General features: G+C 36.5%; 1 protein-coding gene and 1 pseudogene across 12 annotated transcripts in view; both read left to right on the forward strand.

The window, feature by feature from the left end:
* R3HDM1 (R3H domain containing 1) overlaps nucleotides 1-18,561 on the forward strand; it is a 203,008-nt gene that overhangs the window by 6,497 nt on the left and 177,950 nt on the right. The window lies entirely within an intron of this gene.
* LOC106969454 (BRCA2 and CDKN1A-interacting protein-like) lies at nucleotides 7,800-10,187 on the forward strand (annotated as a pseudogene).

The following is an 18,561-nucleotide window of genomic DNA, read 5'->3' on the forward strand; positions in this document are numbered from 1 at the left end:
GATTTTGTGTCTATCACTAGGCCAGTGGTACCACTGGCTACATTGGACTTGTGATTTTGGCTGAAATCTAAGAAGATAATTTGGCCACACACAGATAGAAGAAAAGTGAGGGACCTCATGGACCCTTTGACAGGATCTTGATCCACAGTGGTCCTTGGACCACATTGTGAAAACAGCTTGTCCAGTGGGAAGAAATAAATGTTTGGAAACTCAAAGACTTGGTTAAAAATCACAAGTCGCCACTGAACAGTTGATGTGATTTTGAGCAAGTAATTTAGCCTCTCAGGTTTCTTCATCTGTAAAATGGAGATAATGACACTATACTTTGAAAGGAGGAAACAAGATCATGCCTGTGAAGTTTGGGGTATATAGAAACCACCAAAGAACTGATTCTTGTCTTTAATTTAGACTTGTCAACCCTTCTCTATTGTATGGGATTAGCTAATTTCCACCCCCCCCCCCAAAAGTTTACATATCACAGCATGGTAACCTTCATGTAAACTTGGTTTATTGTGGTGGTGTTTACTTAAGAGTTGAGTTTTATTCATTTAGTCTTTTATTATCAGCCCTTATAGCTACAAATCATGATAGTGAAGAAGGGAAGGGAAGAAGGGTCAACAAAGAAGGTAAAAGAATTTATCAGAAGTGAGGGAGTAAAAAGGGGCCTGCGTGGCTCAATTGGTGGAGTGTGGGACTCTTGATCTCGGGGTTGTGAGTCCAAGCCCCACGTTGGGTTTAAAGGTTACTGAGAAATGAAATCTTTTTTTAAAAAAGGGGGGGGTGGAAGAAATGAAGTAAAATTGATGCCTCCTTTAGATCATTTGTCATCTTACTCATCCTGCTATTAATGTTGAAGAATGAAGGAAACCAAAAAAAACTCTGCCTTAAATTAGAGAATGGTTCCTTTAGCATTTTCCCCCCTGTTAAAATTAATAAAATTAAATCATAAATGACTCCAATTTTTTAATGATTCTATAAATACTGGACCAAGTCATGTATAAAGTTCTAAAAAAAATAATTCTTGCCACTAGAACTCTATGTCATTACAGTAGTAACTTTATCTTGGCATTTGTATGCAAAGCTAAAGTGATACGATTATTACTATACAAAATAATGAAAAGTGTGAATTCACTCATTCAGCAGGTATTTATTGAAAACTTAGTTTGTATTGGTTTTGTAAAACAGAGAATGCCCTTGCCCTCCTGGATCTCATTTTCTTATGGGTGAGACAAAGAAATGGAGTATATATAAAATATAATGTCAGATAGAAATACAGAAATTATTGTAATGAATACAAAAGGTTGAGAGCTTAAAGATTGACAGAATGAGGTATACAGTCTCTTTGAGACAGGGTGATCAGGGAAGACCTCTTGACATTTGAAAATGCAAACACTTGAATGAAGTAAGAGAATAAGGCATGAGATATATGAGTGAAGAACATTCTGGGTAGAAGGAATAAAGTACAAAGGCCATGAAATGGAGGAGATGGAAATGGAAATTATACTTGTTTACTGATGTCCAGTGTCCTCCCGAAGACAGCATTTAAAGGAATAAGTACATTAAGAACACTTTGAGGTGTGGCTCTGGGACTGTAGGCTATGCATATTTTTAGCCAAATGAATCATTTCCACTGTAGAGCCTGTTAATTCCAAATGTACTGGATTTTAAAGGACATTAGCAAAGTCTAAACCTAAATCTTTAATCTTCACTTGTCTTTTTAATGCTAAACCAAAAGGATTTCTTGTTTTTTCAATACTAAACCAAAAGATGCATTAATATAGAGTGGTAGGTAAATCTTTGTGTTGAAATGTGAGAATTTCTGGTCCAACCGCAGTAGTTCTCAAAATCAGTCCAGTGGCAGCTTGTCCTAAAGTTATCTACTTTTCATTTCTTCTTCCAGTGAGTTGAAATGAGGACAAGGGGAGATACCTGGCTTGGGCCTTTCCAGCCAGCTATTATAAGGATCTGACAGGACAGCAATCAAGCAAAAGTCATTGAGCCTTTGCTTGAACTACTCTGGTGACAGGAGTGCATTCCTAAGGGACTTCTTGTTTCTTGTCTCTTATTTCTTTGTTTCCAGGTTTTCAGGTATATAGCTATAAATGTGAATATATACAGATATGTACATATCTGTATAGCTGTGTATGTTTATGTTTGTGTGTATATACGTGTATGTATGTGTGTATATGTGTATATACGTATATAGTATTTGATGTAGAGGAGGGTATAGTCAAAGGAGAGAAGATCCAGTTGGAGGAGGAGAGCATAATTGAAATGTTATCATAAATGTACATCAATATCAGTGTCATCTATAGGCTCTCCTTCTCCATCCTTGCCCCCAGAGAGTAGAAAATAAGGTATGGGTAGGGATGGGAGACTTTACCTGACCAGGCCTAAGACCCACTTGCTTGGCCCAGTTGTCCTAAAAAGAGGGAAAAGGGGTAGGAAGAGTAACCCTATAGATGCCCTCAGTAGGTATGTGTCTCCCAATTTTACTCCCCCTGGCTGTTCAGCACCACCTTAGGCTTACCAGGTTGTATTCCATATTATTGCTGGTGAGAAACTCGATCTAATCCTCAAAGCAAATTAGATCTTGTCACAGAACCAGGCAGCTAGACCATAATGGTATCTTTGTGGTTTTAGGTTTTTATCTTTTATAAGGTGGTACAATCATAGGAAAGAAATGTCTTGAAGGATAGTTTTAAAAGCTATTTTTAGATCATTTTGATAAGCTGATTTCAGAAATGTGCTCAGGTTGTTTATTTTTTTAATTTGGATAATTTTGCCACCTTGTGTGTCTTTTGAAATCAAAAATATTTATTATTCAATACATCAACAGATGGTAAACTTTTCTTTTTGACTGAGATGAAAACTGAACCAGTGTAAAACTTACTACATTTCTAAAATGAACTTTTTGGAAAGTTTGCACTTTTAAAAGCTTTTTTAAAACAGTGCATTACATATAAAAATCAAACAGTACAGTGGATCAGTAGTTGATTATCATTCCCTTATCTGCTGTCTTATTATCAGGATTCATGAGTCTCTTGAGCTAGAATGTTCTTAGCGTCAAATGGATTCTTTTTCATGCTTCCATCAATTTATCAATATCATGTCAAATTGTTTTGTTACACGTTGGAAGCATGGGTTTTCTGTAACTTTTTAATTCTGGAGTTTCTAACAGCCTTTTTTTCTGATTGGCAAGCAATAGTGTACCATCACCATACCCTCAAAGTTATTCAGTTTCTATTTCATGGATACTTCTTTCTTTTTTTTTTTTAATTTAATTTTTTATTTTTTTTAATTTACATCCAAATTAGTTAGCATATAGTGCAACAGTGATTTCAGGAGTAGATTCCTTAGTGCCCCTTACCCATTTAGCCCATCCCCCCCTCCCAGAACCCCTCCAGTAAACCCTCAGTTTGTTCTCCATATTTATGAGTCTTTAAGCTATTGTTGATAGTGCTGCTATAAACATGGGGGTGCATGTGTCCCTTCGAAACAGCACACCTGTATCCCTTGGATAAATGCCTAGTAGTGCAATTGCTGGGTTGTAAGGTAGTTCTATTTTTAGTTTTTTGAGGAACCTCCATACTGTTTTCCAGAGTGGCCGTACCAGCTTGCATTCCCATCATGGATACTTCTTTACCTCAGAGATTTTCTCTTTGATTCTTGTGTCCTGCCCTCATCCTGGGACTTCCCTTCTGCCCACCAAGGCTGAATCAACTGTTTGCTGGATTCTATGGATCCTTCCCCTTTCTTGGTTTTTAAAATACTCATTTTGCTAGATAATAGCCTGAGGTATTTTCCTTAAAAAGTTTGCTTGAGAAGTAAACCTTTTCAGACTTTACATGCCTGAAGTCTTTATTCTGCCATCATACCTGAATGATGTTTTAGAATGCTAAATTCAAAATCATTTTAACCTTGTACTTAAATTTGTCTTCTAGTATCTGGGTTGCTTGTAGAGATCTACTGCTGAAATTTTCCAAACATAAAGTTTGATAGAGGACTCATTTCAGCAGTTACTAACATTTTGTACTGTTTGTTTGATCATGTATCTGTCAATCCATTTCATTTTTTTCAGTTTATTTTTGAGAGAGACAGAAAGCAGAAGCTGGAGGGGGCAGAGACGGAGTGAGGGAGAGAGAATCCCAAGCAAGCTCCACACTGTTAGCACAGAGCCCAGTACAGGGCTCGAACCCACGAACTGAGAGATTGTGACCTGAGCCAAAACCAAGAGTGAGCCACTTATGCCCCCCTCATCTCATTTTTTTTAATGTTTATTTATTTATTTTTGAGGGAGAGAGAGAGAATCCCAAGCAGACTCTGTGTTGTGAGCCTGGAGCCCAGCACAGGACTCAATCTCACAAACTGTAAGATCATGACCTGATCCGAAATCAAGAGCCAGACACTTAACTGACTGAGCCACCCAGGTACCCCAATCCATCTCATTTTTTTTTTTGACACATTTCAAAATAAATTTCAGGGATCACTTCACTCCTGAACACTTTGGCATTCATGTAATTAACTAGAGTTCAGTCAGTATTTGATTTTTTTTTATGGGTAAATATACACATAGAAATGCATAAATCAAGAACTTAACCATTTAGTGAAATTTCAATAAATTGTATACATAGACCCAGGTGCCTGTCAAGGTATAGAACATTACCATCATGCCAATAAACAACAACCAAAAGTTTTGATTCTTTTTCATCATATGTTTTCTAGTGCTGGGCCTTATATAAATGAATTCATACAATATGTACTCTTTTGTGTAAGTCTTCTTTAACTCAACATGTTTTTCACATTTATCTACGTTGTTACATGTGTGAATGTTTCCGTTTTTACTATAGAATAGAATTTTATTGCATAAATATACAATTCGTTTTTCTCTTCTACTGATTGCCACCCCTGTGCTGTTCCTGGTTTTTAGCTTTTATAAATAAAGCTCTTTGACTCATGAGAGTATTTGAGAATAAGTTTTGTTTTGCTTTGTTTTTTGTTTTAAAGTTTATTTATTTATTTAGAGAGAGAGTGAGAGCAAGCAAAGGATGAAGAGAGAGAATCCCAAGCAGGCTCTGCACTATCAACATGGAGCCTGACTCAAGGCTCAGTCTCACAAACCATGAGATCATGACCAGAGCCAAGATCATGACTCAGATGCTTGACTGAACCACCCAAGCGCCCCAAGAAGTTTTAAATCTTCAAATTAGGAACACCTACTAACGTGGAATATTATAGCACAAAAATCCATTCATTTATTTCTTTATTCCATTTTTTCCTAGTTCTTGAATTTTTGTCAGTATAATATTAAGTCACAATTTAGCTGAGAATACTGTCAAACTTTTTCATTTCTTGCTATTCTTAGTAATACAAAGAGCAGGTAGGAAGATTATTTAAAATCATCTCCGTTTTGTAAAAAATAATCTCTGTACCCAACATGGGGCTTAAACTCACAACCCTGAGATCAAGAGTCACATGCTGTGCTGACCCAACCATAAAATCATTCCCCTTTTTTAAAGTTTTGAATATTCTTATTGAAATTTTAAGATTAACCTGTGTTTCCTAGTCCATTGACTGACTTTAGGTAATTGGGTATTTATGTTAATTAGATGTAATTAAGTGTAGGTTTTTCCTAGAAGTTAGCATTTCAACATATGCACTGATTTTAGAGGTAGTCATTTTTTAAGAATATATTAGTTTGACATTATCTTTCATATGAATCATTCTTTAATCCAGAGAGACATGACGTTTTATGTTGTGTTTTGTGTCTATTATGCAAGAGTACTGTGTGTTTTGTTTATTTTTAAACAAAGAATGTTGCTTCTACTTGTAATTGTTTTGGAATTTTAAAGACCCAAGTTTAAACTCTTAAATTCATGATCTAGAAGGCCTTTTCCAACTCTAAAGTTTTATTAAATTTCTAAGGTAAATAATGAAATTTTCTGGTTGCCATATTACATTACACGAAAGGGTTAACCTGGTATAAGGTCCAGTGTATACATTCCATGGCTTTTTGTGAGTGTTAATTTTATACCTAATGAATGCTGATTCTGAAATTTAAAATTTAAACAGTGTAAAGTGTCTTTTGTAGTCTAGTTTTTAAGCTGTGTTTGTGGCACATGAAAATTGCTTGATGGCTTTTCTGAAAGCTACCTGCAGCTGCTACACAACTTTTCAGTTGAGTCTACCTAACTACTGAAATGGAAAGTCCAGCAATAAGATAGGCGACAGTTTAAGAGGATTGATTTAAATGTTAAATACAGTTCATATCCACTTGGACTCTATTAGCATCTAACACCTGTACTTTAATTTTAGAAAGGAAATTATTCATCTTTCCTCATGTTGTTTTCTCTTGGTTTATGTGGCATTTGTGAAAATGCTTACAGAAATGCTGGTACTAAGATAAGGGATAATTGATGTTCTTGTTTGTGAAACAAACAAGTTCCACTAAGATCACAGAAATGGCTACTAATTAAATTGCTTCTGTCCTTAAAGACATACCTCTGCCTTCAAGAAGCTCATGACTTCTTGAGTAGAAATCCATTTGAGTCAAAATTTCCATATTCTAAATGGCTGCAGCTTCCATTTCCTTTTCTTGCTTTCTCTACTTCCTACTTGCTCTCTCCTTTCCTCTCATCATTGAACAAATTAGCTTAAAGATAGGGCAGCTTAAAGAATGAGCTATGAAAAAGGAGTCAGGGATGCCCGGCTGGCTCAGTCAGTAGAGCATGCCACTCTTAATCTTGGGGTTTTAAGTTCAAGCCCCACATTCGATGTAGAAATTACTTAAAAATAAAATTTTTTGAAAAGAAAAAGAAGAGTCTCACTTGGTGGTTTTTAATGAAATATATCAATATATGCATTTCCAAGGATAACGTGGGGTTTACACCTTCTAAATGCAAAATACAGAACCAAGTGAAAGTTGGTGGTCAGGTAACATTAACTGAATTGCTTTTACATATCCTATCATAAAGTCTTGTTATAAAGAATACAGGCATTCTTGTCTTGATCTCATTTCTCTCACAGCTTTTCATCTGACATCCTGTGCTTCAAAGATACTAAGTTAACGGCCTGGCCAGGACTTCAAGAATCATCTCTAAACTACAAGTCCAACTTTGTACTATACCAAGTATAAAGGAATTAATCAGATCAATTAATGTACCCCTTTTTTTTGGCCCCAGAACTTAATGGAGGCAAGTTTATTGGGGAATATTTCAAGATAGATTGCTTATCATGCTTACTACAGACTCAGTACTTTATTCTTCTAGACTTTCTAATGTTATTTGCTCGAAACTACTTATGTACTTAGAAGACCTTCCTTCCCTCCTGATTCAAATGCTAGTGTTTATGACCAAGTTATAAATGAGCCTACACCACTCAGTGAGCTAATTAAGAAATTGAAAAGTCAGCATACATTGCCTATGATATAACTGAAAAATAATTTCAGTTTATTTAGTAAAGAGTTTGTTTTATGTCTACTGTGCAAGAGTTTGTGTGTGTCTACTGGTGAGAAAATATGCATTGTAATAGTATGGAAAGCATAGTACATTCTTTTTAACTCACTGACTTGATCTAATCCAAAATTTAAATTCCACGTAAAGTCACTGAGAGACTATAGAATGACATTTGCTTGTTGGTCTGGTGTTTTTTTCATGACAAAGATAAACTGTTTATTTAGGTTGTGTATTAAGAGTGGCTTTTAGGGAGGATGCCTGGGTGGCTAAGTCGGTTAAGCTTCCGACTCCTGATTTGGGCTCAGGTCATGATCTCAGGGTTCCTGATCTCAGGGTTCTAAAAGTGGCTTTTAGGGAAGTTGTTACAGAAAAAAACATAATGTCTTATTTTGTAAACCAGGATGTATTTTTTTAATGTAGTACATTTTGTGAAGTAGAACATTTTAAAATTAATTGCTAGTTTGTTGTTAAAAGTGCTTGACAGAGGCTTGTATGGCGTCCAAGCCCAAGTGGCATGCCTTGGGTAGTGGGGCTCCACAGGTTCCAGGTGTTCCAGTCCCATGAGATGAGGAAGAAGAGGAAGATGAAGTGGAGGATGAGGACGAAGATGATAAAGACAGTGACGAAGAAGAGGATGAAGACGACGAGAGCGTCGACGAGGAAGTGAATGTTGAATTTGAAGCGTATTCCATCTCAGATAATGATTATGTCAGAATTAAGAAGTTAACTGCAGCAGCTTTTCCTGAAGGCTCCTGTGAACATTGCAGAACTAACTGATTTCTTAATTCAACAAAACCACATCGGGAGTGTGATTAAGCAAACAGATGTTTCAGAAGACAGTGATGATGATGTGGATGAAGATGAGATTTTTGGATTCATAAGTCTTTTAAATTTAACTGAAAGAAAGGGTATGCAGTGTGCTGAACAAATTAAAGAGTTGATCCTGAGCTCCTGTGAGAAGAGCTGTGGAAAGATCTCAGTTGAACAGCTGGACGCGCTTTTCAACGACGCCTCCTAACCTGTGGGCTTTCTCCTCACCGAGAGGTTCATTAACGTTCCTCCTCAGATCGCGCTGCCCATGCACCAGCAGCTCCAGAAAGAACTGGCAGAGGCACACAGAATGAACAAGCTGTGTGGAGAGTGTTCCTTCTACCTTCTGATTAGCAAGACGTTTGTGGAAGCTGGAAAAAACAATCCCAAAAAGAAATGGAGCTGCCAAGAAAAAGATGAGTTAATGTTCACAAGTGCAGAGGAAGAAATTTTCTATGAGAAGGCAATCTTGAAGTTCAACTACTCCGTGCAGGAAGAGAGTGACACCTGTCTGGGAGGCAGGTGGTCCTTTGACGACGTCCCAATGAAGCCCTTGCAAACTGTGATGTTGATTCCAGGTGACAAGATGGATGAAATCATGGGTAAACTGAAACAGCATCTCTCTCTCTGACCCATTTCCCATGGGCAGCAGGGGGCTGGTTTTCATTTTTGTAAAATTACCAGAAAACAGCTCAGATTTACTGAAAAACTCATCACTTTATTCAGATTAAGGCCCTCTACAAAAAAGTAGGGTTGTCACCTGTGTCTGTGACACATTTACAAAATAGCTTTTAAAAAAAAAAAATTTGGTCAAATTATGAATGGTTGATGAAGAGCTTTTCCAGTAAGAAGGAAAACGTGGAGTAGTAATTTAGAACTCAATAAAAACTTCCATTTTTTATTTTTAAATAATGGGAAAAAAAAGTGCTTGACATCTATTCCATGAATAGTTTTCCTGGTTATCTGGAATATTTTTCTTTATATCTGGAATGGTCTTTCTGACTAAAGTTTATCCAACCTGGAGGAAATTCAGTATATTTCACACCGAAATGAATTACAGAATTTGATTACTTTTTTTTTGGAAGGTAAGATTTATCCAATTCAAGATCTCAATAAATGTGTTCTGGCGAAAGCAAACACCAGTGATTTACATAAGTTTTCAACAATACAGGTTCACAAGAATGTTTATAAATTATTGCCATGAAAGAAGGGAGTAGGCAGAAATTGAGATGTGCAGTGTTGCAGATATTGGGGATTGAGGAGCACCAGAATACAACTCAGGTGTATTAAGATCCTAAAGGTACTAAGGAGTTGGACTTGGTTTTCATGAATTGCATTTGAGTATGAGTAGGTCAGATGCTGTCTATCAAGCACTGTTAAAAATTTCCATAAGATTTCAAGATGTGGCATGGGTGTTTTTGTTTGTTTCTATATAATCTGATATATAAACCATGTTGAAATTTATTGGCCAGTCTTGGGTTTTTTCCTACTGATATTTTTATACAGCCTAATTGAGATATAACAGACATACCATAAAATTCACCCATGTAAAGTTTACAGTTCGTTGGGTTTTAGTATATTCACAAAATTATGCAGTCACCACCATAATCTTATTGTAGAACATGAACATCACTTCAAAAAGAGGGGCACCTGAGTGTCTCAGTCGGTTAAGTGTTCAACACTTGATCCAGCTCAGGTCTTGATCTCAGGGTCATGAGTTCAAGCCCCATATTGGGCTCCATGCTGGACATGAAGCCTATTTAGTGAATATGGGGGTTTTTTGTTTTTGTTTTTGTTTTTTTAACAGTCATGCTCCGTGGTCCTTTCTTCCTCCCCCAGACCTAGAAAACCATTAACCTACATTCAGTCTTTGTAGATTTGCATCGTACAGTATGTCACTTTTTGTGACTTTCTTTTAAGCATAGTTTTGTTTTTTTTTTTTTAATTTTTTTTTCAACGTTTTTTATTTATTTTTGGGACAGAGAGAGACAGAGCATGAATCGAGGAGGGGCAGAGAGAGAGGGAGACACAGAATCGGAAACAGGCTCCAGGCTCTGAGCCATCAGCCCAGAGCCCAACGCGGGGCTCGAACCCATGGACTGCGAGATCGTGACCTGGCTGAAGTCGGACGCTTAACCGACTGCGCCACCCAGGCGCCCCGTTAAGCATAGTTTTTAAAGGATCATCCACGTTGTAGCATGAATCAGTTCTTCATTCTTTTTTGTGGCTGAATAATATGCCACTGTATGGACCACATTTTTTTTATCCCTCAACTGAGGGGCATTGGAGTTATTTCTACTTCTTGGCAATTGTGAATAACACTCCTGTAATTATAAGCAAACAAGTTTTTGTGTGGATGTATGTTTTCGTTTCTCTTGGGTATATACCCAGGAATGGAATTGCTGGGTCATATCATGACTCTGTGTTTAACCATTTGAGGAGCTGATAAACTATTTTCTGAGGTAGCTGCACCATTTTGCATTCCTGGTAGCAATATGAGGGGGGTTACAGTCTCTCCACATACTCCCCAGTGCTTGTCATTGTCTGTCTTTGATTATAACCATTTTAGTGGTTGTGTAGTAATATCTTGTGGTTTTGATCTGCATGTCTCTAATGATTAAAGATGGTGAACATCTTTTCATGTATTTATTATTGGCTCCTGTTGATTTTATGTAGACCTTGGTATCTAGATGTTTGTATACCTTTTATGAACTCTATAATTACTCAGTATTTAGGCTCTATTTGTCACATAAAATGCCATTGTATGTTTGAACACATTACGTATGTTATATTGGAGAATTGGAGAGAGACTAATTCATCAGTGTTTTCCAAACTTACCTGATAAATAGGATAGTCACCAGTTTGCCTGGGACAGTCCCTGTTGATGCCTGTTGTTCTGGCATACTTATAAAAGTAGCCTCTTTCACTCTGAAGTGCCCTGCTTTGGACAATAAATTACATGGCTATGCTACTGACAATTAACCTAGAGTATTTAAATACACACTTGCTATCTGCTAGATCAGAATCTCCAAGAAAAAGGCCTGGAAATACGTTTTTAACAATTTCAAGGTCAAGCACATTTATGTTATCCTAGCAGAATGCTGGTGTTTCTCTGTAACCCAGAACCCATTATCATTGTTTTAATGGGACAGTGAGTTGCCAGTTAAAATAGGAGAGGAATAATTTCTTTTGATAGGCTAACACCATCCTTCTCCTTAAAGTAATGATAGAGGAGTATTTTATAACATGCATGTTAGGTTCTTAGGAGCAAGGGAATATGGGATAGCAAAGTGAAATAAGTTTCTGGAAGTTGGGTGGTCTCAGGATGGAGGGCAGTGAGCAAAACTGAGCTTCCCTTTGAGTTTGATGACAGGAGAAACTCATGAACATGTTCTTACATGTTCTTCATACTTGAGAACTAGGAGCAAGAACTAATGGCAGGGTAGGGGGTGGGGGTGGAAGAAGTACTTTCAGATTCCAAGGCTATGTTACAGAAGAAGGATAGAATGTGATACCATTAGTTCTTATTTATTTGGGGTCAGGGGGATTTGAGAATATTTTTAAGTCAGGCATTTGTAAGAATTCTGTATTTAAAAAAATTTTTTTAATGTTTGTTTATTTTTGAGAGAGAGACAGAGTGCAAGCCAGGGAGGGGCAGAGGGAGAGGGGGACAGAATCCAAAGCAGGCTTCAGGCTCTGAGCTGTCACCACAGAGCCCAATGCAGGGCTCAAACCCGCGAACTGTAATGTCATGACCTGAGCCTAGCCCAAGTCGGATGCATAACCTACTGAGCCACCCCAGGCATCCTGAGAAATGTACTTTTATACCAGTATCAGAGATGCCCATTCAAGTTTTAAAATTTTTTAATTTGCTAATTATGTGACTGCCTTTAAGATGAAAGCAACATATCTGACTCAGTATAAAGAATGTGCACTAATTATTTGTAGAGGGTGATTTGATCACCTTTTACCACCAATGGTACATAATTAAGAAATTAGTTAAGAAATGGCTGGAAAGTTAGCAATTTATGTGTATCCCAACATAACTGTAGCCTCATGGTATTTCCATTAGCCAGAAACTCAAGCCAACTCTTGTATGAGCCATACTATCAAGCAATACAGTCTTCAGTATAATTATTCACACCATAATATTTCATCCAAAAATTCTTTGGATGGAGAGCAAAGGCCTTACTATTTTTTTTTTTTTTAGCTTTATTGAGGTATAATGCATGTACGGTAAACTGCATGTATTCAAAATATATATTTGGAAGAGATGCTGGGTATTTTTTTAATTGATACTGTGGCAAGTCTGCCATTATAATTTGTCTTCTAAGCATACAATAACAGTGGAGAAATAAAACAGCTTGTTAATTTAACTTGGGGAAACTCATGAATTATTCATAGTAAGATGTTTTACAAGGGATTATTAAGACTTGTCCATAGTTATGGAGTAACTACTCTTGTCTCCAAAACTAGTTACTTTTTATCTGTACATATTTATCTGAGAGAATGAGAGCAAATAGTAATGTGCCAAATGAAGGACTGAATAATAAATGCTTGAGAAGTTCAAAAGAATAAGAAATGGCTGGACTGAAGAAGTTAGGAAAAGTTGTGAGGAAGAAAGTAGATCATGTAACAGATAAAGACAACGTAAGAAAGGGTCCATTGGAGTTTGAGCTAGACCTTAGAGAACAGATTTGATTCATTAGGCAGACATGGATGAAAGAGCATTCTAAAGAAAGAGAACCAGGGAGCACCTGGATGGCTCAGTCAATTAAGTGTCAGACTTTGGCTCAGGTCATGATCTCACGGTCCATGAGTTCGAGTCCTACATTGGGCTCTGTGCTGACGGTTCAGAGCCTGGATCTGCTTCGGATTCTTTGTCTCCCGCTCTCGACCCTTCCCCTGCTTGCACTCTGTCTCTCTCTCAAAAATGAATAAACATTAAAAAAATAATAAAAGAGAACCAGTGAGTATAGGTAATGAAAGGTGAGTGTTCTGGCTTGGATGCAGTTGAGGATGACTGAGGAGAAATAAAAGTGGAAAGTTAAGTTTCGGCAAAGATCTGAAACTAAAGGATTTTAAGTTGTGTCCTCTTAAGGCAAACTACTGAACGTTTTTTTGGGCAAGATAGTTGATTTCAGATTTCATTGTCTTACTGTTTTTTGATGCATTTAATACTTCAGTTGTGGTTATCAGGAAGTTGATTTTTAATTTGTTTTCTATAGTCAACTTGTCACTTTTTTTTGTACTATCAAATATCTTATAAAGTAATAATATCTGGAAGAGAGGGAGAGAAAAATTATAATTACTCATGTAGTATTAGGTTATGGCTTAATTCAGAAAATAGGAATTTTTAAGAATTGAGAATTCAAGAATGTGAATTTTAGGCAACATATGGAGTCCTGAAAGATTCAAAGATATTGGGCCCTTCTCGTATGTGAAGATTTAAGATTATATTGTCTCATTCTTTTCTTTTTTAATGTTTATTTATTTTGAGAGAGGGAGAGCAAGTACAGGAGAGGGACACAGAGAGAGAGGGAGAGAGAATCCCAGGCAGGCTCTGCACTGTCAGCACACAGCCCAACACAGGGATGGATCCCGCGAACCATGAGATCATGACCTAAGCCAGAATCAAGAGTCAAATGCTCAACTGACTGAGCCACCCAGGCACCTCATGTCTTGTTATTTTCTTGACCTCTCTTTTAAAATATATATTTAGAGAAGCAAAGCAAGTTCAGCTTAAGAAAATTATCTTTTTTTTTTTTCTGGAATGTCATAAAGGATCCCCAGAGGTTATGAATGTAGACTTGAGGGGGAAATGAGAAGGTCCCGAGAATACTTTTCATGTTGTCATTTGTTAATTTCTTAACTTCAAATATACAGATGAAAACTGTTCAAAATATGAAGAAGTACACAAAGCAGTTCAGCTGTTTATATCTTAAAGCCAAATTCATAACCTTAAGTCGTGGAAATACCCTACTTTTAATAGGTTGTGAGAATTTAATAATACATTTTCATTCAGCCCATGTTGGATTATGTATACTTTTAACACTTTTAGAGCTTTTAGATTAGTTTTTTGTTTTAATTTTCTAATTAATTTTGTTTAATTTTTTTATTTCCTAGGAATTAACTGTCCCTTAAATGTGACATTGCATAAATTATTTTCATTTAATCTCCTACTGAATAAAATAATAAGCATTTAAGACTCTCTGATCTCATCCTACTATACTGTTCATTCATTTGTTCAGTCAGCAATTACTTGAAAAAAAAAAAAAAACATTTAGTGAATACCTGGCATGTGCTGAGCCTTGGCTTTGAGAATACAAAAATCAGTGATTTGGACTCTTGCCCTGGAGGAGCTCATCCTCGTAAGAGAGGCACTCTATATAAGTAATTACAAATCCACTTGATAATTTGTTTTTTGTTTTTTGTTTTTTTAAAAGGTGTGTTAAGGTACATACAGGGTACAGTGGAACAACATTCTGCCTTAATTTTTACCTCACCATTTGCTTTTTGTTTTTCACTGATGTAACTTTATTCATAATACATTCTAAAGCAAAAAAAGTATTACTGGATATAAAAACCAAGACTTGATGAAGGTAGAAAGCTCAGTTCAAAAGGAAAACATAGCAGTTTCAAATTATATATGTACTTAATAATTGATAGAACGATAAGAAAATAGATAAGCAACAATAACAGGGGATGCCACAAACACTGATGAGCACAGGAATAATAAAATTTCATTTAATCTCCTACATGTTTAATCCCCTGTGTGTGCCAAAAAGAACCTTTAAAGATGAAATGGATAAAGCTTTTCCTATTTTACCTCACCATTTCTTTTCTTTTTTAATTTTTTTTTTTTAACGTTTATTTATTTTTGAGACAGAGAGAGACAGAGCATGAACAGGGGAGGGGCAGAGAGAGAGGGAGACACAGAATCTGAAATGGGCTCCAGGCTCTGAGCTGTCAGCACAGAGCCCGACGCGGGGCTCGAACTCACGGATTGTGAGATCATGACCTGAGCCGAAGTCGGACACTTAACCGACTGAGCCACCCAGGCGCCCCTACCTCACCATTTCTTAACACACAGGATTAACCCTACTCAAACAACTGAGTGTTCCCTAAAATTTTCATCAAGTTTCTCACTTCCAAGTCTTTGCTTATAATATTTCTTCAAACAGGAATAACCATTTACTATTCCTTTCTCCCTTATTACGTATGACACATGTTTCAAGAACCTGTTGTTAAATTCAAGTTTCATTTTGAAACATAAACCAGAAGTGTTCTCTCCCATATGTTCTTTTGAGACACTATGTATGTGTTATTTTTAACTTTTATTACTCTGAATCTTGTGTTATATGTAGTTCAACATGCACATAACTTCCTCTCCATTACTACCTGCCTTCCACCTACACCCAAAGAAGCACTGCTCCGTTTAAAAATTACCTGAGGTGAAGGGCTTTGTCAGCTTGATAATTATACCTTGTATACCACCATATTTAATTGATGTGTATTTAAATATAGTTAGATATCTGGTATTGATTTCAGGGAAAAGTAGAGCTAAGCCTCACTGCTGTAGGAGATTTTAGTAACAGATTTAGAAAAAGAAACTTCTTTTTCCTAAATTCAGACAGATTGTACTTCAAGGTAAAATTTTGTCAAAACCTTGACTTGAGTAAAATTTCTCTCCCTGGGTTTAAGTGCAACTTTGATAAGAAATGATTACAATCTGATAGCTGGTAGATACCCTTTGTTAAATGAACTGATGACTCATGTCCTATAAATTAGCCTAGTACCTATACTCCAGTTAATGCCATATTCCAGTCCTAATACTGTGTTAGGTTGATTTGGCCATGAACACAGAACTGTGCTTATCCTTCCTGATATTCTCATGTTTCCTTCCTCTCTAGGCCAAAGCATGTCTTCATGGCTGATTGAGGAACTTCTGTTTCTGTCTAGTTCAGAGAATTGATTTTCAAAACCACTAATTAATAGTGTCTTATTTTGAACACTGCCATATAAGAAACTGGTAGTATAATTGCTGAGGATAAATACTAACCTGAAAAAAAATGCTTTGTAGTATGCCATATTAAGCCATATTAAAATTACCTTTTGTAGAAACCATTTCAGAGAGATAGCTAGCCACGTGTTCACCCATTTTGTGTCACAGTAAACTCTCATTTTTCTGTCTGTCTTCACTGAGGCTAGGGTCCTGACCTTCATTTCTAGATTACCCATGTGGTCTCCTTTCTATGCTTTTTCTGATATGTGGGTGATGGTAAAAAAAGATACAGAAATAAGCAGATTTGCCCTTTTCTTTAATCAATGTCTGCTTGGACTTGGATTGTAATACTTTTAATTATCTCTTTTGTAATATGATCTCCATTTACAGTTTTCTTCTGTATCTTTAAACCCCCTTGCCTCCTCTTACTCTTATTTTCATAAATGAATTTCTTTCCTATTTTACTCAAGACATTGAGGCTATTTATTATAATATAGGATCACTGAATTAGCTCTGGATACTTTAAAAGTATCTGTCTAGAGGTGCCTGGGTGACTCAGTCAGTTGAGTGTCCTCCTCTTGATTTCAGCTCAGGTCATGATCCCAGGATTGTGTAACTGAGCTCTGGGTCAGGCTCAACACAGAGCCATCTTGGGATTCTCTTTCTCTCCTCTCTCTCTGACCCTACCCTTCTCATGCTCTCCATCTCTCAAAATAAACAAAAAAGATTCTCTCTCTCTCCCTCTGCCCCTCCCTGCTTACACACTCTCCAAAATAAAAAAAAATAAAAGTTTTCTCTCTCAATACCCATACTCTTTTTTGCTTCTATGACTGTCAAGTGAAGAAATGGCCTCTCCTTCAGGCCTACTCTTCTTTCTTTACAATGCGTTGATCCTTAACTATGTGCCAGGGAGTGTGATAGGGTTTCTAGGAAACACAGTAATGAGTAAAATAAAATTCTTAAAAGAAGCTTACTGGCTTGTGTTTGTACTGTTTGCAGTATTCTCATCCTTGTCATTTGTTCATTTTGTTTACATTCTAGGAATTAGAGAATTTTTAAATAGGAAGGAGAAAGGTTGTTTTCCCTCAAAGAGATATGAGGAGGGAGCCTCTTCTATATTAAACCTTCTCCTCCCCATTTGAGATTTCTGAAAGGAGTATATTATATCTCTAAAGTTTGTGGTAGCAGAAAAAAAAAAGCTGAAATCTCTGCTGTGGTAAAGATTACCATATCTATTAATCGCAACCTTTCAAAAAGTTTAAATCAAGTAATTTATTTCATATGTATTATTTTTCCATATGAAATATGTAAGATATATATATATGAAATTATGTATCCAGTTAACCCTTAAGCAACATGGATTTGAACTGCATGGGTTTACTTATATGTAGTTTGCTTTTTTTTTTTTTTTTTTTACAATAAATACGTTATAGTACTGTAAATGTATTTTCTCATGATTTTCTTTCTTTTTTTTTAATATAAATTTTAGTTAACATACAGTGCAATATTGGTTTCAGGAGTAGAATTCAGTGATTCATCACTTAAATACAGTAATACCCAGTGCTCATCACAAGTGCCCTCTTAGTACCCATCCCCTACCTAGCCCTTCTGTCACCCACCTCCCTCCACCAACCCACAGTTTGTTCTCTGTCATTAAGAGTCTCTTATGGTTTGTTTCCCCTCTTTTTTTTCTCTCCCTTCCCATATTTCATCTGTTTTCTTTTATTTCACTTAATACATTCTAGTTCCATCCATGTCATTGCAAATGGCAATATTTCATTCTTTTTGTTGACTAATATTCCATTGCATTTATAAATCACATCTTCTTTATCCATTTATCAATCAGTGGACATTTGGGCTCCATGGTTTGGCTGTTGTTGATAATGCTACTATAAACATCAGGGTGTGTGTTCGCCCCTTTGAATCTGTATTTTTGTATCCTTTGGGTAAATACCTGGTAGTGCAATTGCTGGATCATAGGGCAGTTCTAGTTTTAGTGTTTTGAGGAAACTTGATACTTCTCTCCAGAGTGGCTGTACCAGTTTGCATTCCCAGCAACAGTGCAAGAGAGTTCCCTTTGCGTCCTCACCAACACCTGTTGTTAGTTGTGTTATTTTAGCCACTCTGACAGGTGTGAGGTGGTTTTGGTTTGTATTTCCCTGATGATGAGAAATGTTTAGCATCTTTTCATGTGTCCATTAGCATTCTGGATGTCTTTGGAAAAGTTTCTATTCATGTCTTCTGCCCATTTCTTACCTATGTTACTTGTTTTTTGGGTGTTGAGGTTGATAA

The sequence above is a fragment of the Acinonyx jubatus genome, chromosome C1 (genome assembly GCF_027475565.1).
Source record: "Acinonyx jubatus isolate Ajub_Pintada_27869175 chromosome C1, VMU_Ajub_asm_v1.0, whole genome shotgun sequence".
Lineage (NCBI taxonomy): Eukaryota > Metazoa > Chordata > Mammalia > Carnivora > Felidae > Acinonyx > Acinonyx jubatus.